This window comes from Petaurus breviceps, unplaced genomic scaffold, assembly GCF_028583685.1.
Source record: "Petaurus breviceps papuanus isolate PSGF00001 unplaced genomic scaffold, PetGlider_PUasm1.0 181, whole genome shotgun sequence".
NCBI classification, from domain to species: domain Eukaryota; kingdom Metazoa; phylum Chordata; class Mammalia; order Diprotodontia; family Petauridae; genus Petaurus; species Petaurus breviceps.
In genome coordinates, this window is record NW_027185784.1 from 17299812 (window position 1) to 17326208 (window position 26397).

Here is a 26397-nt window from a genome sequence, read left to right on the forward strand (position 1 = left end):
TTGCCAGGAGGCTTGTGTCTAGCTTAAGCTCCATTAGGAACTTTTATATAACCCCCACTCAAGCAAGTAGTACTGGTTCTTTGAGCCTTGATCTCCTCATTGGTAAGATGGGGTCATGATTTCTGTTTTATCTACCCCACAGAAACTGAGTGTAGGGACCACTGGTATAGGAGACTTCCTATGTGAGAGATCCTCTCAACCAATGGAGATAAGAAACTATTTTCCAATGTATAATCCTTCCTGTCTTCACCAATACCCACCACTCACATGGCGTTGGAAACTGTTGGTACAAGGATGGGTGCCCTTGCATCGAGTCCGTGGGTCGCCATTCGAGATTCCTGTGTACTGGGCTCTAGTTGGCCTTTGCTGGAGTCACAGTGGACTTTGAATCAGGTGGCTTACAGAGCCGAGGACCACAAAGTCCGTTGGCCAAATACCTTCACTAGACTACAGTAGAACAGAGTTCTGATGGCTTTTCTGAAGGTCCTGGCAACTCTGGATTTGTTGCTTTCCCGCTTTTTTGAATAGCACATGCCATGATCACAAGAATATCCTTCTTAGGGGAGCACTAGTCTGTCACTTAGTGAATTCCAAGGCACAGACTCTGATCCATGAGGAGGATGGGAAATGCCTAAGTTGGGAGATTCTCCCATTGAATTATTTGACTGTTACAAACAAGTGCAGCAACAGGAAAACATATGGGATAAACATCAACAAATCACAAAACCATAATTAAGTATACAATAGGTAGCAAGACTAAGCAATTGACCACTATTTGCTATCCTGAGCGTTTAGACCAAGATCATCTCTGTTGCTATTACTTTTGGCAGAGACGGAGAACCATATAGGGTGGTTTACATTTTTAGGGCACCACTTCTAACAATCAGAGCAAGAGTTCTTAACCTTTTTCTGTGATGTGAACTCTATAAGCAGTTTGTTAAAGTCTACAGACCCCTTCTCAGAATATTGCTTCATTATATCAGATCCATAAAATAAAAATCACAAGGTTTTAAATGAAACACCTATTATATTCAAATAAAGATGGAATTTTTTTCTCATGCAAGTTCACGGATTCCCTGCCCCTCTGAAATCTATCCATGGACCTCTTGGAGATCCACAGACTCCAATTAAAAGCCCCTAAATTAAGGCAATTCAACAATGGAACGAATTATTTTGTGAAGTAGGGAGGTCTTCAACCCTCCAAATGTTCTAGCAGAGCTTACAGGTGTTTGGGGTGTTCAGGGAGGACTGACTCCTCTGGTGTGAGGGTTTGCTGAGCCCTTTTTCAAGATTGCTGGTCCACCTTTGGTGTCCACCTGTGACCTAACTCTCACCTGTGGCTCCAGGAAGCTGTAACATACATAGCAGCCACACCCTGGTAAAACAGTTTCAATAGAATGGCTAAACCAGGTTGAGGGTAACTGACAGTCCTTAAACCCACCAACTAGAGGGTTACCTACCCCAAGCATGTGAAGATTTTTCCTAGCGGAATGAGTGGATGACAACAATTTGTTCCAATGGTCATGGAGGGAACTAAAGAAAGCATAGCGGAACACTTAGAGCTTGGGAAGACGTGGAATATGCTAAGGTCACCACCCACTGCATCCCAGGCCATCACCAGTCAGCCTAGATTTTGTCAGGCTGCCACTGAGCTTCAATGACTGGAAAAGAGAGTGAGGGTGACGACTTTGTGCAACTCTGCCTTCCTTAAATCCAATGCACACACAAGTCAAGCCGTGATGTGATTGGTCCTCTTTGAAAATGAAGGACGAAGAACAGATGACCACTCCTCAGAGATTATTTAAAAATCATCTTGCATTGAGTGACAGGTTGGACTAAATAATCTCTAAAGTTCCTTCTTTTCAAATATCCTACAGTTCTCATTTGAAACAGGGTAGCTGTGAACGTTTTGAAATAGAGATGGTAATTATAATAATAGTAGCAACAACTCACAGTACCTGATCAATCTAATGAGGCCCTCAATCACTTGAAAAGATAACAGGGTGTGGGCCTTTGTGGGAAGGCATATGAATGTATGCAAAGGAATGCCACTGATGTATGCCTGCCCATTGGCACCTTGCTGGAAGACCACAGAAAACTTCTCTGATTGGTCTCCACTGACTGAGGCTGTTTATGAGAGAATCGGTGACTGCGAATCTTCTCAGAGGAGCTGCCCTTCTTCTCATAGTCTACAAAAGCAAGCTAACTGGCCTTTCCCTTGCACTCTCTCTCTATCTCTCCCGTTTCCCTCTCCCTCTCCCTTCCTCTCCCTCCCTCTCCCTCCCCCCTCTCTCTTTCTCTCTTCCTCTCTCTCTCTGTCTCTCTCTGCTTCTCTCTGTCTCTGTCTCTCTGTCTCTCTTGTATTTCTAGACTACAGAGAAGCAGATCAGATCTTCATGGGGGAGGGGGGATTCTCCTTTCCCTCCTCCAGGAGTAGCTGGTGATTATTTTCAGCAGAAGCACATGGAAGTGATAGATCTGAGGGGATAGTTCAAAGACACTATTCCTAAACCCCAGCCTTCTATATAAAGGAGGTGAATGAATTTCCTAATTATCATGATCCCAGAATTTAGTTTTCATATAGAGGCTCTTCTCCTTTACCAAGGTGTTGTCATTCCTGTTTTAATGTAGCACTCAGCCTTTGAACTGACTCTCCCTGTGCCATGAGAGCAGAGAAAGTTTTTAAAACTATTATTTTCTTCTTCACTCTGGATAGTATTACTACACTACAGCCATCTTCATGCTTCTGTGCTCCTCCAACATGGCAATCCAAGCTCCAGCTTGGGACCTTGGACTTCTGATTAGTGAATCTCTACCATATTTAGCCTGAACCCAGAACCATCCCTCTACTCCCAAACCACCCTAAAGCCATGTTACTGCATGAATACCCTCCAGCCTTCCACTTTCCTACACTAGTTTTGAGAAGAGTGAGCAAATCCATATCACCGAAATACTCCTCTTTGGCTACCATTCCCTGATAAATGTTATCAGAATGTAAGCTCTGTGAAGGTAGAAACTATCTTGTCTAATTGAATTTTACCTCTAATACTTAACACAATGCCTGGCACATAATACATGCATTATAAATGCTTTTCCATTCTAGCCAGATAAGCGAGACTTCCTGGAAATACTAAACTTTGAGAGTTGCCTTGTGAATAATCCCAAACTCAAGAGTTTCCAAGTCAACAGAGTTCGGGCGCCAACTTCCTAGAGGAAGATCTCCTCAACAGCCTGACTCTTGGAAAAGGAGGATGCACAGTGTGGCCCTGCCAGCAGGAGGACTAGAGCCACATCATGGAAGGGAAAGGAGAGGTGGACACCTTGACCCTAGAAACCTTCCCTACTCTTGTCCTGAGCTGCCTGGATAGCCAAGGACCAAGGTGAAGGCAAATGCTTGTGCAACAGTCCCCAGAGTGTGTTTGCTTGGAGGGGTTGTTCTTACTCAGCTATTTTTCAGTTGTGTCTGGCTCTCCATGTCTCTATTTGGGGTTGTCTTGGCAGAGATACTGGTTTGCCACTTCATTCTCCAGCTCATTTTTTTTCAGTTAAGGAAACTGAGGCAAACAAGATGAAGTGACTTGTCCAGGGTCACACAGTAAGCGTCTGGGGCCAGATTTGAACTCAAGACATGAGTCTTCCTGATTCTCAGACCAGTGATCTATCTAGTGTGCACCTAGTTGTCCCACCTTTGAAGAGGAGATGATTTTAATTGGCTATTTAAAAGCTTTATATTTTCTATATCTATTCATGGACTCTTGTGAGCCCTTTGCATTCTATGCATTTTTCTCTAGGAGCGAATTTTCACTTTCTCATAGCTGTACCATTGCCTGATACCTATATTGTACAGTAAATGCCTATGTGGGAATTGGGAACCCTATTGGCCACATTTGGGGAAACTTGAGCATGGAACAGGGGTGGGGGACCTGTGATCTCAAGGCCACATGTGGCGCTCCTGGTCCTCAAGTGTGGCCCTTTGACTGAATCTAAACTTCATAGAACAAATCCCCTTAATAAAAGGATTTGTTCTATAAAACTTAGACTCAGTCAAAAGGCCACCCTCCAGGACCTAGAAGATCATGAGTGGCCACAGGTTCCCCACCCCTAAATGGACTATATCATTAGTATACTATAACATTTTCCTTGTACCTATATGCATACCTACCGTCAGACACCTGTATGCACACAGAGGGGGGTGCTTCCCTGGCATTATAATGGAAGTAAAATTATTTTCCATTGTTAACAAAGAACTAAAGGTCAAAACTGACTCGCACCTAGGCTTTTAGACATCTAGGCCCTCTGTCTTCATGCCAGACATATTTCATGGTGCTCGGGATGGAGGCACTGGGACAAGAGTAATCACTCTCCCGCTAGAACTATAGCACGCTGTGATGCTAATAAAGAGCTGCTAGGAAGGGGCTGGGAAATAATTTATGACTTAATCCCTTCACTCCAAGGCACAAAAAAGGCCTGTCCAAATCAAACAGAAGAGCCCTGGTGAGTCCTAGCCACTCAATGTATCGAGCTTATGCTAATACTGACTTTATTAATTATCATGACTTGACCAACTCATTTTTGTTGCTGTTTAGTAGTTTCAGTCACATCTGACTCTTTGTGACCCTATTTGGAGTTTTCTTGGCAAAGTTACTATACGGTGGTCTGCCGCTTCATTTTCTAGCTCATTTTGCAGATGAGGAAACTGAGGCAAACAGGGTTAAGTGACTTGCTCAGGGTCACATAGCTAGTGTCTGAAGTTAGATTTGAAGTCAGTTCTTCCTGACTTCAAACCCCACACTCTATCCACTGCATCACCTAGATGCCCTCCGCTCATTTTACAGATGAAGAAACTGAGGGCCCAGGGTCACACTTCTAGTGTCCAAGGCAGTTTAAAACTCAAATCTTTCTGACTTTAATTCCAGCACTCCATCTACAATGACAAGTTACCTCCTTAAAGACAGGGACCGTTTCATTTTTGCTTTTCTATACCCAGTTCTGAACACAGCATTCAGTATGTAATAGACACCTAATAAATGCTCTTTGATTGATTCATAGATCTTTGTTGCTTCTTGATTGGACTATTATAATAGCCTCCCAACCAAGTTCCCCACTTTAGTCTCCCCAGAGACCACCAGAGTTTGGATTTATTTGGGAAAAACTGGTTACATATGGATGGATGCCTTGCTATCTCAAAAAAATCTTCCTACCTCCTTCCTGCTGATCTTCACCAGATGCATTTTCTCTGTTGGACCCTATACCATTGGAAGTGTCATCTTGGTTTGGACACTGCTCCTGTGAATAAATAGCTAGTCTGGGCTGGAAGCCACCTCATGGAACTCCACTGGGCACATAGTTGTAGAATTTCTCTCTGTTTTGGGCTTCTAGCTTCAACTGCAGTGCTTTCTCTTCCTCGTAAGAAGAAGGGATTCTTCCATGCTCTTTTAGTTTAAAGCCTGAAAACTACAGAACTCTTATATATTGATATTACAGGGAAAGCCCTTGGCTAGAAGAGGCCTTTTTGCCTCCAGTAGGAGGGCCTTTGCTCCAGGAATTAAGCCCTTCAGAACACAGAGAGTGTCATTATTTGAGCTCCACAAGGCTCAAGTATTTTTTGAACTTCATTATTATAGGTTAGAATAATAATAATGATGATAATAAACAAGCACCAATTTCTCTCAGAGATCTCACCTTATATCTCCCTATCTGTTTCAGATGACTAGGCTACATTTATTTAACATTTTACCTTGGGGCTGCCATGCCAACAAACTGCCAGGGCTTTCAGAATCCAGCGTGCCCTAGTCTCTCAATTTCAAAATCCTTTCTACTCTCCCGTGCAGATGATAGGGTGAAAGAGTGTTTTTTTGGCAGGGAAGGAATTGGAGGAAGGTGGAAGACATGGAAGCCAAGGTAAACACAGGGGTAAGATTAAGCACGGCGTTTTGACTAGATCCAAATTTTACAGAACAAATTTTGGATTCAGTCCAAAGGCCACACTTAAGGATCTAGAAGACCACATGTGCACTCAAGGCCATAGGTTCCTCACCCTTGATACATGGTATTCTCCAGATATAGCCTGGCATCCTAATTATGGACTCCTAGAACCAACTTACAATTTTTCTTTAACATTTCTAACTGATAAGTGCTATGCGGTTTAAGGAAATGCTAGAGGCCCACAGTGGAGACCATCTCAGGGCAAAACTATGAAGGCAGCTAACAGAATGTTGGCCTTAGAATTCCCTTCCTCTTAACTTTCTCCTTCCACACTCTTATGCTATTCTGGGGAATTGTTGATGCCCTCATGCTGCTCACCCCCTCACCCTCACCCCTGACTACTCCTGGGTCTGTGCCCAGCCCTCTTCCTCCAAAAAGATGTTCGGCATATCTCTACCTCTCTCTTTGGCATCTAACAAATGACAAATGTCTGCTGTATCAATGGAAAATATCTGATCAATGAGTTGGAAGGGTCATCTGGTCCAAATCTTCATTTTATAGATAAGGAAAACTGAGGCATGGGTAGGTTAAGTGACTTGTCCAGTATAATAGGAAGACACGGCTCAAGCTGACCTGTAAGTGTAGGTTCAATGTTGGAACAACATGAACCACACCTCCCCCCTGCCCTCTGCTCCCCAGTTCATTCAGTAGTTAACCAAAGGAGGTTTACTTAGCTATAAACCAGAAGGGATGATGCAGCACCTAGCTTATGCTCTCTCTAAGCCTCTGTCCTGACCACCTCCCATGCCTGGAAAGCTCTGTCATCTTACCTCCATGACTTAGTTTTCATGGTCTACTTCAAGCCTCAGAACAAGCCCACCTTCAGCAGGAGGCCTTGCCCACTTTCGCAGTCTCCCCAGCTGCTAATGTATTCCTCTTTCAGGCACATATCTTTTATCTGCCTCGTTATTTACATGTTGTCTCCTCCACTAGAATGCAAGCTCCTTGAAGGCAGGGATTGTGCTTTTTGCCTTTGTCAGCTTCCCTAGTTCTTAGTACAGTGCCTGGTACACAGTAAGCTTAAATGCTTATTGGTCATGATGTAAAATGCTATCCACATCCAGAGAAAGAATTGTGGAGTCTGAATGCAGATCAAAACACACTATTTTCTCTTTTTCTTTTCTTTTTCATGGTTTTCCCCTTTTGTTCTGATTCTCCTTTCACAACATGGCTAATGTGGAATTATGTTTTAATATGATTGTACATGTATAGCCTATGTCAAGATTGCTTGCTATCTTGGGAAAGGGGGAGGGGAGGGAGGGGAAAAATTTTGGAACTCAAAATCTTATAAAAGTAGATAGATGTTAAAAACTATTTTTATATGTAATTGGGAAAATATTACTAAATGAAAAAATGCTTATTGACTATCTAGTAGAGGAATAAGACCAAACACAGATAACCAAATGCATAATTATGCCTGGTAAGTATATGAGAAAGTCACAAAACAAAGTATGTGGGAGATCTGAGGAGGCCATTGCTAACTCAGGAATGAGCTGCTTCTCCGAGTGTCCTCATCTCTAACCCCTTCTGTTCTAAACTTTCGCACTTTGCTTTCTTTCTTCCTAATCTTTCCTTTCTTCTCTTTTTGCCTTCCTCCCCCCACCCCATAAAAATCAAAGGAAAATTTCATATTCAAGTAACATCCTCTTTTGGGTATAGATGCATTTACACAATATTATCTTCTTTTTCCTCTTTGCTCAGAAAAAAAAAAAATCCCCACTATATTTTGTAGCCAAAAAGAAAATTGTTAGCAACTGGAACTGGAATTTTAATGACACTAAAAATCTAAACATCATTCAACTTAAACTTTAAATCATACCTCTTCCTACACAAATTCCTATTAATTTGTCATCAAAATAATGTTGCTGCTTCTAAAGACTTTGACACCTAATTCCCTGCTTGTACAACTTTATTGCCAGGGTGAAAATATACTGTCTCCTTACTTTCATTTTTTAAAAATCAAGTGCATTGAAAACATGAAATATTGCTTGGAAATTATATCGGATGATTTGGCAGCCATGTTGAGAAATGGTTGGACTGGGAGATATAAATCAAATCTTCTCTTCAAGCCTCAAGTTATTATTTGAATAAGTAGGAGGGAGTCAGAAATGGATAAGCTATTGGGAAAATAATTTTATAAAGTATGATTCATACTTTCTAACTAATTTTGTAAAAAAAAATCAATAATATATTAGAGTGATGATGAAGAGTGTAGACTACTTAATTTTGTTGATGCTTTGTGGTCATTGACACAGGTTGTATTTGCATAATCTGTCATCTAGAGGAGTACCATTTTTTCCTGGGATTCTGTCTGTAATTTCTGTAGCTTCCATTAACCAGTAGTAGTGCCGGCTGGGATTTTTTAAGACCAATCTTGAAAATAACTTGATGTATAACTAAGTGAAAGAATTAGTAACTGAAGTACACAGAATCACAGAATGCTAGGATTGGAAAGGTTTGTAGAGGTCATCTAATCCAGCCTTCTCTTTTTACAGGTGGGGAAATGGAGGCCCACAGAGGAAAACTGGCCTGTCTGAGAACAGAGAGCAAGTTAATGGGAGACCTGGGTCTAGAATATAGAACTTCTGCTTCCTAGGCCAATGTTCTTCCCTATATACCAATTTGTGACATATTTGATAGCACTGTATTTAAAAGATTCAGGTTTCATCTTGATTAATTAAAAAAAAAAACCGAACAATTTAGTTTAGTGCTTGTGTTGACTGTTTAGAAGAGGAATAATTTCAACTCCAAGCCAAGGAGTCTATGGCCTAATGTGGAGTGAGACTGTTGGAAAGCTAAAGCTGACTTAAGTTGATACTTGGGAACAGTCCCTTGGGTTTAATTAGACTGGATCAAACCTAGTCCAGATAGGATTCAGAGGAATAGGATTTCAGAGCTGAAAGGGACCTTACACACTGACCCAGGCTGGTGAAGACCCCCATCTATCTCTGAGGTACTTTCCAACTTCCACAGAGTAGGAGCGGGGAATGGAGAGGAGAATGTATATGATGGAATCACATATGACCATAGATAACATATTAATCTTCATATTCATTTCTCCCAGTTTGTGTTTATCTGACATGCTAATGCAAGGGCAAGAGTTTACCTATTTTCATCTGGTGTCTCTTGGAAGTAAACCAACTAATCTTTTCCTGCCTTTGAGTATAAAATATACTCTCTCTGAAGTTCCCCTGGTCACTTGGTCTTAGCCTCACATTCTGGCCAGGCTTCATCTTTCCTGGATGTATACTGTCCTTTGCAGGACCAGAACTGAACATCTGAGAATCTCAGAAGGTGGGACACAGCAGGGTAACTTTTATACTGTATCTTGTATTGGCCTTATGGCCAACCTTCTGCCGATGAACTAAATTAGTCTGTTGTCAGATCCTCAGGCAATAATATAGTCACTTACTGAACCTATACATGAAAACTTTACAGATTTGTAAAACCTACAGGAACTTGCTCTGGGCCTACCTTTTAGAACCAGGGTTCAATTGCACAACATCACAGTAGGGTTTCAGGGAAGGAAGCTTCCAGATCCCAGTACACACAAGGAAATTTGGGGGGGGGGAAATCTGATCTGGTATGGAAAAGAACAAGCAAATAAAAAAAAATTATTTTGAATCTTTAAAATCTGTTTTTAAATGAAAGACCAGACATTTAAAATTGAAATTAAAAACAACCATAATAGAAATTCTAAAACAAACAGAATTTTTTTTTTAGGTTTCCCAAAAGTATTTAAAATTGGTAGAAAGTAGGAGTTTCCTCATGGAGAAATCACCTCATAAGAATAGAATACTATATTGTTTCATATCCTCAAATATAACTGATTTCTAAGGGAAGAGACTTTCTCCTTTTTAAAAGATTAAAAGAGAAAATATAGGCCATTGAGAAGCAGTAGATCAGAGCAGCTAGGTGGCACAGTGAATAGAGCACAGGTCCTGGGGGCAGGAGGACCTGAATTCAAATCCAGCCTCAGACACTTAACACTTACTAGCTGTATGACCTTGGGCAAGTCACTTAATCCCAATTGCTCTGCCTTCCTCCCCCCGAAAAGAAAAAAAACCCCAACAAATTAAAAAAAAAGTAGTAGATCAAGATTGTATCTTGAGAGATAGTAGAGTATGATAGATAGAGACCTAGCCTCAAAACCTAGGACCTGGGCAAACCAAGAGACCTGGGTTCAAGCTATGCTTCTGGCACCTTCTGGATGTGTGGCCTTGGGCAAGTCACTTAACCTCACTGTATCCAAGGCAACTTTCTAAGATTGTAAATTGCATAGAAGGTGGTAACTCACACTGGTAGAGGGAATTTCCTCATCCCTATATCAATACAATTAGAGGTCTAGTCCCTATCCTCTAAAAAGCATCTTAGAGACATGTTTTCCCACCACATAATTTCTGCTACTAACCAAAGGCACAGAAAATAAATTGGTTATGGATTTATTAACATAATAAAAGTAAATCCATTGTTTCTTTCAGTTGTATGGAGTTTATCAGTACTTATAAATTGTATCCATCCTTTCTGTACGTGTTACATTGGATAATGTGTCCACTTGGAATATTAAAGTCAAACAAATAAGCTTTTGAAATAAAATGATCTCATTAGACATGGTGGTTCAAACAGAAATCCCCTGACAAGTAGCTCTAGTGGAAATGAAGCATTAATGTTGAGATTTTTTTCTCTTCCAGCTCTCTAATGACCAGCAATTACACTTTTTGATTGCACTTCTCAGCAAAGTCCATGTTAGGGTGTCCTAATGCCCAGCTGGGTACAGAAATATCACCAAATTGTCCTATAGTATAGCTCTGTGTGTATGTGTGTGCTGTATATGTATTTGTTTCTCACTCGATTTATCTCCATTCAGTTTTAAATGTCTGGTCTTTAATTTGAAAACAGATTTTAAAAATTCAAAATAGCTTTTTTTAATCTGCTTGTTCTTTTCCATACCAGATCAGGTTCTTTCCCAAATTTCCTTGTGTGGACTGGGATCTCGAAGCTCCATTTTCCAGTGGGTATACTCCTAATTTAATTCCAAGTGCTTGGTTCCACACTGAAGGACTGCATCAGATAGCTTACTGGCAGGAAAACTGACGTCATTCCCTTTTTCCCTGCCAGGCTGAACATATGGGACTTGTGTGTGGTCTCTAGGTATGTGTTCCTGGAGTTCTTAATAATCTCTGCTTCTGTTTGCATCATCAGAAACTCTAAAAAGAGGGAATATTCTCCAGATGGTGGGAAATAAAGTCATGGAAACTTCCATGCAGGGAACTCATTAGCCCTGCATGGCTGGACTCCAGATTTAGAGAAGCTCCTACAAGTGCTTTGAATTATGCCATTCTTCTCTTACAGGCTCCCTAGGGCTTCCATTCTGCTCTTTATATATAGTCTGACCATGTAAATAACCATGGCATCATTGCAAAATATTCACTTCTGCATGCTTTGGCCTGGGCAATAGTACAGGTTCATCAAAACAAAAAAATGTGTGTCCAAGACAAATGTACAGATTGTACTAAACTAGAGGGTAGGATTAGCAGGTGCCCGTAGGATTACCATAAACAAAATTCCTTAGAGCATAAGCTCCTTGAGGACTCGATCTGCTTTGTCCTTCTTTGTACATAGTAACTACTTAATACATGCTTATCAACTGACTCTTATGAATGCAACAGTTCTCTTTGTGAGCACCTACTATGTGCAAGACAAAGACCATCCCTGTAAGGATGAGCAGAACCAAGATGCCATTAATGCAAGCTAACTAAAGAAGTGTCAATGAAATGTAGCGTGGAAGTGGTCGGAGAGAAATCCTGGACTTAGAATCAGACAACCTGGGTTTGCATCCCAGCTCTGCCAAACGTCTGCAGCACATTTGGGCAAGTTCGTTAGTTATACTTTCTATCTCACAAAACTGTTGTAACAATCAAGCTCAAAGAAATAAGCCAAGTGTTCTGTTTATGGAAGCCATCATCATTATTGTAAGAATTAGCTGTCTATGTGCAGTCAGATCATTGTTTAATGAGAGCAAGGGTCAAAATCAATACCGAATTAAAAGAAAGGATAAAGATGGGAAGATAATGCAGATTATCGGAAAAATTTCAACCTCACCTATCCACATCACCCTTTCATGCTGGAAAATGAGAACCCTTTAAAAGTAAAGACACTGACTCATTTCCATTATGTAGAGAAGTGTTTAACTGATATAAAGCAGTTGCCAAGATGAGGAAGCCAAAAGAGTGCTGCAGCCACTGCTGGGGGTATCTGCTCTGAAATCACGCAGTACAATGTGGGAGAGAAACATGGCTTGAGCCTGTCTAGTGCCGATTCTACCAACTGTTGTAGTTCAATTGTTTCTGTTGAGTCTGACTCTTTGTGACCCTATTTGGGGTTTTCTTGGCAGAGATACTGGAGTGGTTTTCCATTTCCTTCTTCAACTCATTTTACAGATGAGGAAACTGAGGCCAACAGGGTTAAATGACTTGCCCAGGGTCACACAACTTGTGAGTGTTTAAGGTGGGATTTGAACTGAGGTCTTTCTGACTCCAGGCCCAGCATTTCATCCACTGTGCCAGCTCGCTGCCCCATTGCTTCCCACAGAGCAGGCAATAACTATAAATCAAATGACAAAGCTGTCTGATTGGAACAAAATGGTGACATTGAGAAAATTCCTGCAAGACAATCATATTAGTGCCCTATCCCTTCCCCACCATCCCGCATAACACATACAAGTAGAATCTCCCATAGACTCATGAGCTGGGGAGGACAGAAACAATTCACTGGAATATTCATCCTCCAAGGAGACAACAGGCTTGAGAGCTGCCTGCCTTGCATTACATCAAGGAAAACCTCCACTGCCCGAGTTCTCACAATTATATCTCCTGGCAATTGGCAGTGCCTCAGGACTAGAGCCAGCTATGTGTGGGATGGTCCAGGGACCCTCCATGATTTCTATCTACTGAACCCCATCTGCTCTCTGCCTCGGACCTGTACTTCCGATCCTGCCCTTGGCTGATTCTCTGTTGTGTTGCTGCTGCTGCTTCTCAAGCTTCCATTCCCTGGAGCCCTGCCTCCTAGTCCCATCTATTAGGATGTCCTTCCATTCATATGTCCCTCCTGATCTGCCAAGACAGCTGAATCTTTTCCGTTGTCACCCCCCAGGATTGGACCAAGGCAAATTCAATGCTAAATTTTCCATTCCCAAGAATCCAGAGCTGATTTTAATTGCTCTTTCCATCTTGTGAGTCAGCTCGGTGGTTTAGTGTATAGAGCCATGAATTACTGGACCTGGAATCAGGCAGACCTGAGTTCAAATTCAACCTCAGACTTACTAGACTCTATACAACTTAATCTATGTCTGCCTCAGTTTCCTCAATGGAATAATATGAGAATGGGAAAGGGAAAATGGGAATAATAACAACACCTGCCTCACAAGCGTTTTGTGAGTATTGAATGAGATAATATTTGTAAAGCACTTAAAAGGGTATCTGGCATAGAGTAGGTGCTTAATAAATGCTTTTCCTTCCTTCCTATGACCAGGGCTCCATCCTTTGCTGAAGCTGCTCCTAGGTCAAAGGGAGAGTTGACAATGATTCGTACCTTAATCCACAAAAGGTAAAATTGGATCTCTCCTGAAGCAGGAAAATAAACACTTCATTCAATCTCCTTGGTACTTGATTGCAATCTACAGCTGTCTTTGCTAAGTCAAAATGTAGCTTCTGTTCATTTTTATTACTGTTTTTGTTGTGATTCATGGCTGACCTTTATGTAGTACTTTAAGGTTTGTAAAGCACTTTATATACACTATATCACTCATATTTATTTTATTCTGAACTTAATAAAACAAGCATTTTCATATTATGTAGTAAAACAGAAAAAAAGATGATTGTACACAAAAGGGCAACTCTGTTGTGCATAACTTTACATACACTATATCACGGGTCCTCAAATACAGCCCTTTTTACACTCCTCTTTATACAGATGAGGAAACTGAGGCACAAAGAATGACTTTCCCAGGGCCACACAGCTAGTAGCTATCTGAGGCAGGATTCAACACAGGTCCTCCTGATTCTCATATTAGAAGGGTATCTACTGCACCAAGAAATCACCACTACTGCCACTCACCTCACTGAGCCTCAGTGGCAGGACAAACAGCTAGGGTATGGAGTGTTCACAGCAGAGCTAAGTGTCTCTGGGAAATGCCCTGCCGCCACACGTGGGCTCGCCTTAAGGCCAACTTCCTCCAGCAACTTTTCCCCATCAATGCTATGATATTAAAACCTTTTTATTTTCAACAGAGCACCGAGGTGATGTAGTGGATAGACAGCCAGACCCAGAGCCAGGACCACTTATCTTCCTGGGTCCAAATGACCCTAGACAAGTCACTTAACCCTGTTTGCCTCAGTTTCCTCATCTGTAAAATGAGCTAGAGAAGGAAATGGCTAAACCACTCCAGTATCTTTGCCTAGAAAACAAATGGGGTCATGAAGAGTCGGACATGACTAAAAGGACTGAATGATAGCAAAATTCTTCTGTTTCACAGGCATGCTGTGAAAGGACCTAAGTGGTGGGGCCAGGACTCCCCAACCTTTCTGGCCTGTGGGCTCCTGAAGACCTCCCAAGAGAGGGACTCAGGACATAGGAAGGAAACTGCTATCTGCATGCAGAGAAAGAACTGATGAAGTATTTGTAGAATGGTTTTACATGAATGTACATGTTTTTATTTAGTGGTAGCCATCTCTAGAGTGGGAGAGAGAGAGGGGGAAAAGTGGAAAAAAAGAAAGCTACATGATAACTTTATTATATATTTAAAAGGAATAGCAAGTTATACATAATAGATTTGTCTTTTCTTGTACAATCATCTTTTTTTCTCTTCTACTATGTTACAGAAATGCTTGTTTTATTTAAGTACAGAATAAAAATAAATATTTTTTTTTAAGAGAGAGGGACTCCTGGGGAAGAGAAGCCACAAAGAATACAGGGACTTACTGGGTTAGGAAAAGCATGTTATAGAAAATGTAGGAGTGTCAAGGTGGGTGCTACAGCCACAGTGCCTTCACGGTAAGCCCTGAAGAATTTCCATGGCCACACCTAGAAAGGAACCTGGAAGAGACCAAGCAAATGTCTGATGGCCACTTGTCAGTTGTGTTGGAGGTGGGGGGGGGTCCCTTTTTGTTTATGGGTCTTTGAGGTCCCTTTCAATTCTGAAATTACGTGATTCTAGGACCAGGTTAGAGCTGATGAGCAGCATCTTTCATTTTCTTCAGTGCTCAGCCACTGAATGAAGTCTGGGCCTCCAGATAACACCCAGCCCTGCCTTTGTAGCTCCAGCCCCACTTGTTTGTTTCCAGTTCTTGGGCTTCAATATAATGCAGTCATCATCCAACAGGAGACGCATCATTTGCTCACTATCAACGCTGTTTCCTGTTTCCCCATCAAACTTATGGAAAAGTGACTCCTCCAGCCGGGCTTGTCTACACCTTCTGGGAGGTTGTATCCTCTTGCTCCATTCCCCTGGATAGATTTATGCAACGTGGGTCATTGAGTATCACAATTTCTGTCAACATAGCGGCAGCATATTTCTTCCATTAGGTCTGTGTAATGTAAACACATTCTGATTTCGCAACGTGTGGTGAGGATCACATTATGAATGCTTTCTTATAGCCCTTGAATGTCAGGCAGATTGGAATTTGATGTTCCTAATGTTTTTCTGTTATCTAGAGGTGGGAATGAATATAGCGGATGGTTAAATACCTAGGGAAAGATATGGCTTTTGTTTGTTTGTTTTTTGGAGGGCAATTGGGATTCAGTAACTTGCCCAAGGTTACACAGCTAGTGTGTGTGTGTGTGTGTGTGTGTGTGTGTGTGTGTGTGTGTGTTAAGTGTCTGAGGCCAGAACCAAACTCGGGTCCTCCTGACTCTGGGGCCAGCGCTTTACTCACTGCATCACCTAGCTGCCCCAGTGATGTGGCTTTGAAGATCATAGATTTTTAGAGTTGGAAAACACCTTAAAGGTGTCCTACCCCTTCTCTGTACATGTGAGGAAAGGGAGATGAAGTGATTTGTCCCTAGAAACAGGTGGGATTTGAAATCAAGTCCTCAAGCTTTAGATCTAATTCTCTGTCTACTTCATCATGCTTCATCAGCTTCTCTGGTCTTTCTTGAAAAGCTAATGATCTTGGTGAATATATTTAGTAGGAGAAGGATAAGTTTTCTAAAGGAGACTGGGCCAGGGAACTCAGCTGATTATGGTTACTTCCCTGATCCATCCACCAAATAGCAGTATTCTTAAAGATTTTCAGGGCTGGCTTCCTTCATACAAATGAATGAATGAAAAAGCATAGATTAAGCACTTGCTGCATGCTAGGAGACGTGCTGTGTGCAGGGGACACAAATATAAAATGCAAGGCAGTTCTTGCCCTCAGGGAGCTTATATTCTAACAGGGAAATTAAACACAAGTAGACCAGTGGGACGACTAGGTGGTACAGGAGATAGAGCACTGGGCTTGGAATCAGTAAGACTCAGCTTCATGAGTTCAAATCTGGCTTCAGACTTACGAGCTGTGTGACCCTGAGAAGGTCACTTAACCCTTTCTGCCTCAGTATCCTCATCTGTAAAATGAGCTGGAGAAGGAAATAGCAAACCATTCCAGTATCTTTGCCAAGAAAACCCCAAATGGGGTCACGGAGAGTCGGACACAACTGAAACAATTCACCACAAAAGAGTGGTAGCTGGGGAATGATTTTATCATTGGGGATGGTGAAAAGAGTTGTAGGACCATTGCACGTACTTTTTATTTTAGAGGCACCTGGAGTTGTGTCTTGTCCACAGTTACACAACTAGTAAGTGTCTGAGGTCAAATTTGAACTCAGGTCCTGCAGGGACATGCAGGGACAGTGCTCTATCCACTGTGCTACCTAGATACCCTTGACACTCTCATCCCACATACTATATACACTTTCTAGGAGGGATAGTGTGGGTTTAATTAATGTTCTCAGAGCTAGAGGAGGAAGGACATGGCAGGGGTAGGGCTTGGGAAGTGGGGGGGTGGAATGCAGAAGGTGGCAGGGTCTAGGTTGGGTTAGCTAATAAGAATGCTCACCAGTCAGAAGCCCAGGTACCCAAGGCAGGAATAGTGGGTTGGAGATGGGAGTGCAGGGGCATGCCATGAGATGTATTCATGAAGGCTACATGTAATGACATCCTACGTGTGAATAGTCCTTTTGAGGGATTGCCATGGCTGAGGTCCTACTGAAAGTGTCGGCTTCCTGGGAAACCAGATAAGTGACAGGTGCATGTCAGGACTCCACTGCCACTTTGATCCCAGAGTCCCTCTATTCTAGAATCTCTCAATTGCTACTTTCTAGACTGGCTCAGGTTATGAAGACATCTGATCTTCTTGCCAAGATCTAAGCTAACCCTCCTTGAGAGATCAACTGTGCCTGGATATCTCATTACCTGTGCCCATTCCTCCATTCCTGTAGCTGATTATGGCAAGCACTCCCGTTGTTCTGCCTGAAAGTAGCAAAGGCTCCAGTGGGCAGGTGCAGAACCACAGAAGCTGAGAGCTGGAAGGTACCGTAGCGGTTCCCCGGTCCAGCTCATACACAAAGGAATTGTTCTAGTGCACCTGACAAGCTTCTGCTTGAAGTTCTCCAAGGAGAGAGAACCCAGCACCTCTGGAGAGCTACCATTCCATCACTGCACAGTTCTAAATGTTGGGGTCTTTACTGCTCCCAGCCCTGGTTCTGCAATCTGGGGCCACACAGAACGATTATAGCCCTTCAAAGACCTAAGCACAGTTATTGTGTCTTGTGTGAGTCTTCTCTGGGACACACATGCCAAGTTACCCACGTCACTCCTCACGTGCCACATGCCTCAAAGGCCCTTCACCCCACTGGTTACCTCTTCCGTATGCTCTGCACCTTATAAATGTACTTAGAACTGAACCCAGTACTCCGGAAAAGGTCTGACAAGGGCAAATACTAGAGCAGCGTTCTCATTTCCCTGTTCCTAGAAGCCGCGCCCTTCCTAACACAGCCCAAAATAGCATTAGCCTTTTTGGATGCCATATCATACTGTTGACCCATATTGAGCTTTCCAGGACACTGAAACCCCCAGATAGTTTTTAGAACAACTCCATGTCTTCTCCATCACATGTTCATTTTTTTTTATCCCCAAGTATAAAATTTTACATTTACCTTTTTGCATTTAACCTAATTTTCTTTATGGTTATATAGTTGTTTCAGTTGTTTCCAACTCTTCTTGAGCCCATTTGGAGTTTTCTTGGCAAAAATACTGGAGTGCTTTGCCATTTTCTTCTCCAACTCATTTTACAGATGAGGAAACTGAGGCAAGCAGGGTTAAGTGACTTGCTCAGGGTCGCACAACTAGTGAGTGTCTGAGGCCAGATTTGAACTCAGGAAGATGAGTCTAACTGGAGGTCTGGCACTCTATCTACTATGCCCCCCAATTCTCTATCTCATTGTCTTTTTGGATCCTGACTCTCTCTCCTAGAATGCCTTTCCCATAGCCCTTTAGGATAGCAATGTCTAGCTTACTCATAGTCTTCTGTAGTCATGTCAAAATCCCTGGACGTTCCATAAAATAAGAGAGACCTAGAATCCTAATTCCACAACATGTCACAGGAACAGGATGCTAATGACCAGAGTTTAACGCTAATAACATTCATCCCATATACTGTACACACTAACCCCCTCTAGTGTAACTGCCAAGCTCTTATTGACTCAGAAAATTGGCTGCCTCTCTGCCCTTAGCTCTCCTTGGTGAGAGGTTTCACTGAGCTCAGTGGTCTATGGACTACAGAACTCTGTGTTGAAGCTGTTGATTAATAGGTCCATCAGATGGTTTCTGAGGTCTTTCATCTTGCTGAGGGTAATCAGAATAGCTGGTAGTTATTGAGATATGCTCTGTGCCTTGCTCCATGGAAACACTATACCAGCACATATAATCTGGAGAATGTTCAGAGGAGGGCAACTTGAGTGATGAAAGGCCTTGATTTCATGGGGATGAATCAAAGGAGTTGAAAATGTTTAGCTTGGAGAAGAGAAGACTTAGGGAGCCCATCCATGCTGGCTATTTTCAAGTAGAAAAGGGATTGACTTTGTTCTTCTTGGCCCCCAGTGGCAGAATTGGGAACATTGGGTAGAAGCTATAAAGAGGCCCACTTCATCATAGGCACACACTGGTAAGCCCAGGAGTTGGAAGGAACTTTAGAGACCATCTAGTCCTTCCCCTACATTTTATAAATCTTACCCAAGATCACACAGGTAATAAGTGAATGTAAAGAAAAACTTCTTAACAATTAGAGATCTCAGGGGCGGCAAGGTGGCACAGTGAATAGAGCACTGGCCCTGGAGTCAGGAGAACCTGAATTCAAATCTGGTCTCAGACATTTAATACTTATTAGCTGTGTGACTTTGGGCAGGTCATTTAACCCCAATTGCCCTGCCTTCCACCCTTCAAAAAGAAAAAAAAACAACCAAAACCAACAATTAGAGCTATCAAAAAAGTGAAATAGACTTTCTTAGGGGGTATTAGTTTCTCCTACAAGTCAAATCTGGATAACTGCTTGTTGGGTTTGTTGTAGACTAGATGTCCCTGGGACTGGATGACCTCCAACTCCAATATCCTGGGGTTTGGTAGAGGAGCAGATAGGTTTTTACAAATGTTTTCCTTCAGCAAACCACATCATTATGGTCACACAATTGATTGGAAGATAGGGAGAATTCAAGTTTATTGTTTGTTGATTGCCCAAAAAAAAGGAGGGGCATTTAATTTAACTTAGAGACAGCTAAGTGGCATAGTAGATAGAGTACTGGACCTGGAGTCTTACTGAAGTTCAAATCTAGCCTCAGACACTTAAGAACTATTTGGCCCTAAGCCAATCATTTAATTGCTGCCTGCCTCAGTTTCCTCATCTTTAAAATGGGGATAATAAGATCATATACCTCTTAGTGTTGTTGTGAGAATAAAATGAGATAATTGTAAAGTACTTTACAAAATGGTTAAAACAAAACCATCTCAAAGACTCTTCTCCAATGAGGAATCCCATTCATTACTCAGGATCATGAAATGTTTCTTTATTAACACAACCACAGAGATGGATGTTTAATGACACTCTGATCATTAATAGTAAGCAAGGATGAAAGCGCAGAGAGGTGTATTTGCCCGTGGTGTTCTGTGCTGTCATTGAGTGTCATGTGTGAGGTCCTAATCTCAGAGGGATTCTCTCTAGATACTGCTTTTTTATTTATTTTTTTTATTTTTGCCTTTTTTGGAGGGCAATTGGGGTTAAGTGACTTGCCCAAGGTCACAAGGCTAGTTTTTGTGTTAAGTGTCTGAGGTCAGATTTGAACTCAGGTCCTCCTGACTCCAAGAGGGCTGGTGCTCTATTCACTGCACCACCTAGACGCCCCCAGATACTGCTTTTTAAGTAGGTGCCATTGTGCTGATGGAATCAGATCTATTTTACCACCTCCTCAATGGCATCTGTGATTATTCAGAAGAGAATAGCTTAATAATATAGTCAGAAAACACTGAATGCTCTGCTTTTCTGACTCGAGTTAGCCCCTCAGTATGTATATCTGGGGCAGGTTCTGCTTATGGTCAATGAATTGGGTCCAGAATGAATAGGAGGAAAAGAGCCAGCTGGATCATATTTGGGAAATTGGAATGTGCTTTCAACGACCCTAGGCACCCAAACCCATCTTTTAAACACAAAGATTCTCCTAGTGATGCTTTCTCAGTGTGAATCTCAGAACACCTTAATCTCTAAAGAATCACAGTTTCAGGTGAACCAAAGGCAGTAGAGAGATATGTTGTGGGAGAGGGTCATGTGCTTAAGTGTATGAAGCATATTCCTAATGAGGAATTATTTGCAAGAAATGGGTTTGTTGTTCAGTCGTGTCTAACTCTTTGTGACCCTCTCTGGGGTTTCTGTAGCAAAGATTTTGGAGTGGATTGCTATTTCCTTTTCCAGCTCATTTTAAAGATAAGGAAACAGAGGCAAACAGGGTTAAGTGACTTGCCTAGGGTCACACAGCTAGTAAGTGTCTAAGACCAGATTTGAACTCAGGAAGATGAGTCTTATGAGTTCAGGCTGGTGCTCTATCCACTGCACTGCCTAGCTGCCCTCTATCTGCAAGAAAAGGCATAGGCAACATAATGGACGTAAAAAAATTTATGATTGGAAAAGAAGATACATTGATCATAGTATTTCAGTGAATTCCTGTGCAGATAAAAATGCATTGTGCACATGCAAGGGCTCCATTGATCCCCACATGGTAGGGGAAGACCATGTTCAAGAACGGGTAGGACACTACAGTTTAGCCCAGGGGAGTCGAACCTGTGACCTTAGGCCACATGTGGCCCTGTAGGTTCTCAAATGTGGTCTTTTGATTGAATCCAAACTTCACAGAACAGATCCCCTTAATAAAATGATTTGTTCTGTAGAACATGGACTCAGTCAAAAGGCCACACCCAAGGACCTAGAAGGCCATAGTTTCCCTACCCCTGGTTTAGGGCATATGAATTTCTTTGAGTGGGTCTGTGACTTAGAGGTAGAAATGCACATGGTTTATTCAGAAAATAATGAGGATACCAGTTTGGTTAGGGAGGAAGATGGATTATAGAGGAACAGCAGAAAAATATTGATCATGTAAAAAAAGACCAATCACATATAACCAGAGCAAGGAATAACTGATCAATCAATCAGCAAGCATTTATTAAGCACCCATTGTTGCTAGGGTCTGGGGACACAAATGCAAAAGTATGACAATCTCTTCCCTTGGGAGCCTGAGTGTTCCAGAGAACACTTTCAGCACATTGGGAAGATTTATTAAATACCACCATTTGTAAGGCCCAGTGTAAAGATCTAGAAGTAGAGACTAAACAAAAAGTCATCCCTGTCCTTTAGGACCTCACATTCCACTTAGGGGATATACCAGGTATATCATATATTTCTCTCTTATATATGATGCTAGCTTAAGGAAGAGGGAGCAAGCAATGGCATCAGGGGAAGGAGGGAAGGCTTCCCATACATAGTCAGTGTCTAAAGGAGGCTTAGGGAGCTTTAAAGCAGAGGTGAAGAAAGAGCTCATTCAAGGCGTGGGATCTTTGGGGACTTTGTAGTCCCTGAGGAATGCAAGGATCATTTCATGAAGAAACTCAGCATAATGATTGGCATGTTGTAATACAGGAGCATAGGGGTGGGGAACCTGCAGCCTCCAGGCCACATGTGGGCTCACCAAGGCAGAGTGCCATAGGACTCTCACCTTATTTGCATCTTTCAGTACTTCTCAGGTTTTCCTTATTTTCCTGGATTTTTTTCAAGGTCTCATTCCTTTATGATGGAGTTTTTTGTGGTAGCAAAAAAAACAATATTGGAAACAAAGAAGGTGCCTATCATTTGGGAGAAAGTTGGACAAGTTGTAACATACAAATGTAACAGAATGTTGTTGCACCCTGGGTACAAGGAGGGCAGCTAGGTGGCACAGTGGATAGAACATGGGTCTTGGAGTCAGTAAGACCTGAGTTTAAATCTGGTGTCAGAAACTTACTAGCTGTGTGACCCTAGACAAGTCACATAACCCTGTCTGCCTCAGTTTCTTCATCTGTAAATGAGCTGAAGGAGAATGGTAAACCACTCCAGTATCTGCCAAGAAAAATCCAAATGGGGTCATGAAGAGTGGGACAGGACTGAAAAACACCTGAGCAACAAGAATATGAAAAATTTGGAGAAAAATGAGAAGACTGTTATGAACTGATACAGAGTGAAGGAAGTAGAATCAGGAAAGCAATAGACATAACAACTGTAGAAATGCAGACAAATAGAACACTAAAATAGAGTCAAGCCTATGTAACTGTAATCACCAGTACTGGCCATTGTTAGAAGGTAAACATCTTGAGAGCAGGCATTGCTTCATTCTTTCTTTGTATTTGCATCCCCAGAACTTAGCAAGTAACCCAACACATAGTAGATATGTCCCGTTATAATGGAGATGTGCATTTCCCAAAAAGCACCTCATTATGCAAAATCTGGTAATAAAAGCCACAGGGCTTATTAGGAAAATGAGGTTAAGGGCACAATACTCAAAAATGTTGCCATTGACCAAAAAAAGAGATCAGTACCTAATAAAATTGGTAGCACAGTTTTATATATGTCAAGTAGTATCTAGAAAATGAACTCCTGGAGGACATGAATCCACTTCACTTGAATTTTAAAGTATTGTAATGTATGAAACTATTCAAAGATGGTTGTTAATTTTTTCTGAGTCCCGACTAGATATTCCAGTTTAACTAGGATATTTATTCCTCTGTGGTTGAGTATTCTCATTTGTATCACCTACAAAAACAGAGCCAAATTTGATCATTTATCTGCTGACTCTGTGCTGGGGAGGAAATAAATGGTAGTTAGCTATGTATTCTGGAAAGCACATCTGGTCCTGCCTCTGACACAAACCCCTGGACAAATCACTTAATGTCTCGATGTACCTATATAAATTTTTAAGACTGTAAGTTTCAGAAAAGGTACTGATCTGTTTTGGTAAAGGGTTCTCACTGGGAGCTCCCTTTAGGGAAGAAATTACAGCTCAGTCTGGTCAAGCAATCCCGCCCCCCTCCTCAATAGTCCTATACTGTTCACAGTGCTCTGTTATAAAGGGGGCAGTGTCAGCAGTGTGCCTACCATGTCTGTTATTTATAGCTCCAATTTATTGATAAATTTCCTGGAAGCAATAGAAAAGTTCTGGTAAACATTAGTCTTCTGTCTTTTCTTTAAGAGAGCAGTAATAAGAAGTATCACATGATATTAAACTTCTTCCAAGATATATAGATCCTTATGTATTTACTTTGCCAACATTTGCCTTGCTTAACAGGCCAATAAAGTTAATGAAACAGAAACTTTTAAAAATTGAAATAGAAGTGCAATTGCATTTTGTCGTGTTTGAGCTGCTTTCTCCCCCCCCACTCCCACACACACACACACACACATACTCTCAGCCAGACTTATAATCTGGGAGGAGAGGGGAAAGAGGAAAGAAGAAAAAAATACATGCATATATGTATATCTATCTATATATTTATATATGTGTGTATGTATATATCCCAGAGTACTTTGTGCCTACTGTAAGAGAGAAGGCACCTAGCAGAAAGAGAGACGGTTTCATTATGGCCTTTACATTTATGACTAGCAGGATAATGAAGGAAGGTAATTCTGAAAGCTTTATTGCAGTTATAACATTTCCCTCAAGCACAGAGAAAGATAATAGTTAATGGATGATGTCCACAAGGATTTCTCCCCCTCCCATGGCAGTCGTTGAAATCACTATCATTCTTTCTTGGTAACTTTGCTTTTTCAGAAGGCTAGAGACAGGGAGCTATAAAGCAATGCGGATAGGGCCTAGCTTCCACCAGGAGGAGAGGATCCCTCTAGGGAGATATCATCGTCAGCACTGTAATAGATAATGGTCATTATATTTTTATTTGCTTTTATGTAAAGATTTTCCTTTGAGGGCCTCAAGGCTATAGGGTATGGGTTGTATAAAACCCAACTAGCATCAAATCACACTTAGGATGCTGTTTACAATCTAGCAAGACTATGTCATAAAATTGCAAAGAGAACAAATTCAATGCATATTTTTAAAAAAATGACTAATTGAAGTCACTTGGTCAATGCAGTTATTTAGAATATACGATAAAATAGAAGCTTTTTATGGCCACTAAAATTTTTTCCCTTAAAAGTCTGACTTATTAAATCTGGAAAAATGAAAATTAATCATCAAATAGTTCACAAGTATCTTGCAGTCGATAAACAATTGTTAAGCACCTAATGTGGGCCAAGTACTGTGCTAAGTACTTGGGATACAAAAAGAGGCAAAAGACAGTCCCTACCCTCAATGAGCTCACAATCTAAGTGCGGAGATGGAGACAACAACCTCATAAATAAGCTATATACAGGATAACAGGATAAATGCTTAAAAGGGAGGTAGCTAGATGGCTCAGTGGATGGAGTCAGGAAGACCCGAGTTTAAACCAGCCTCAGACATTCACCAGCTGTGCAACCCCCCTTTTGCCCCAATCTATTGGAGAAGTAAATGGCAAACCACTCCAGGATCTTTGCCATGAAAACCTCAAGGACGATATGGTCCCAAGGGTCATGAAGAGTTGGGCATGACCAAACAACAACAACAAAATGTAAAAAGGAAAGGCACTAGAATTAAGAGGAACTGGGAAAGTCTTCCTGTAAAAGATAGGATTTTTGTTGGGATTTTAAGGAAGCCAGGAAAGCCAGTAAACAAAGATGAGAAGAAAGGGCATTCCAGGCATGGGGGACAGTCAGCGAAAATGCCCTGAGACAAGAGATGAGTATCTTGTTCATGGGACAGCCAGGAGGCCAGTGTCACTGAACTGAAAAGTACATGGCAGGAAGGGAGATTGGAGAGTGTTCGAATGCTAAACAAAAGATTTTGTATTTGATCCTAGGAGGTCATAGGGAGTGACTGGAGTTTACTGTGTAGTAGAACTTCAAGATGACTTCAAAATCATTTTGGTGGCTGAATGAAGGATGGAGTGGAATTAGGAGAGACTCTTCTCACCTGAAATATTTATTAAAGGGCTTATTATGTGCCAAGCACTGAGCTAAGTAATGGGGATACACATGCAGCAGGTAGCTCTCTAGTTTTTTTATCCCAGAACCTGGATGGCTAAATCACCACTTCAGAATTCTAGGGGTACCCCTGAGTCTTGAGGTATCTCTTCTTTAGTGCCGTTAGCTCTGCCCCCCCCGTTTTTCTCTACCCACTACTGACACTAGGGGCTAGAACCCCAGTTCCATTTAACATTTTAACATCATTTAATTTTTATACTGTCCCTATTCCACCTTGGTATTTGGGGAGAATGGGCTTGAGTTTAGCATAGTTTCTATATAGCATTGGTCCCACCAAGCTCATATCCAAATACAGCATTGCTACTGGATGTCTTCTTCATAAATTATATTAGATTAGGATAGATAGTTAGATGATAGATAGATAGATGATAGATAGATAGATAGATGGATGGATAGATAATAGATATAGATAGATTAGATAGAGATAGATAGATAGATAGATAGATAGATAGATAGATAGATAGATTGATAGATAGATGGATGGATGGATGGATGGATAGATAATAGATATAGATAGATTAGATAGAGATAGATAGATAGATAGATAGATAGATAGATAGATAGATAGATGATAGAGATATAGATAGATGGATGGATGGATGGATAATAGATATAGATAGATGATATAGATGATAGATATAGATAGATGGATAATAAATATAGATAGATGATAGAGATATACAGATATAGATAGATAGATAGATAGATAGATAGATAGATAGATAGATAGATA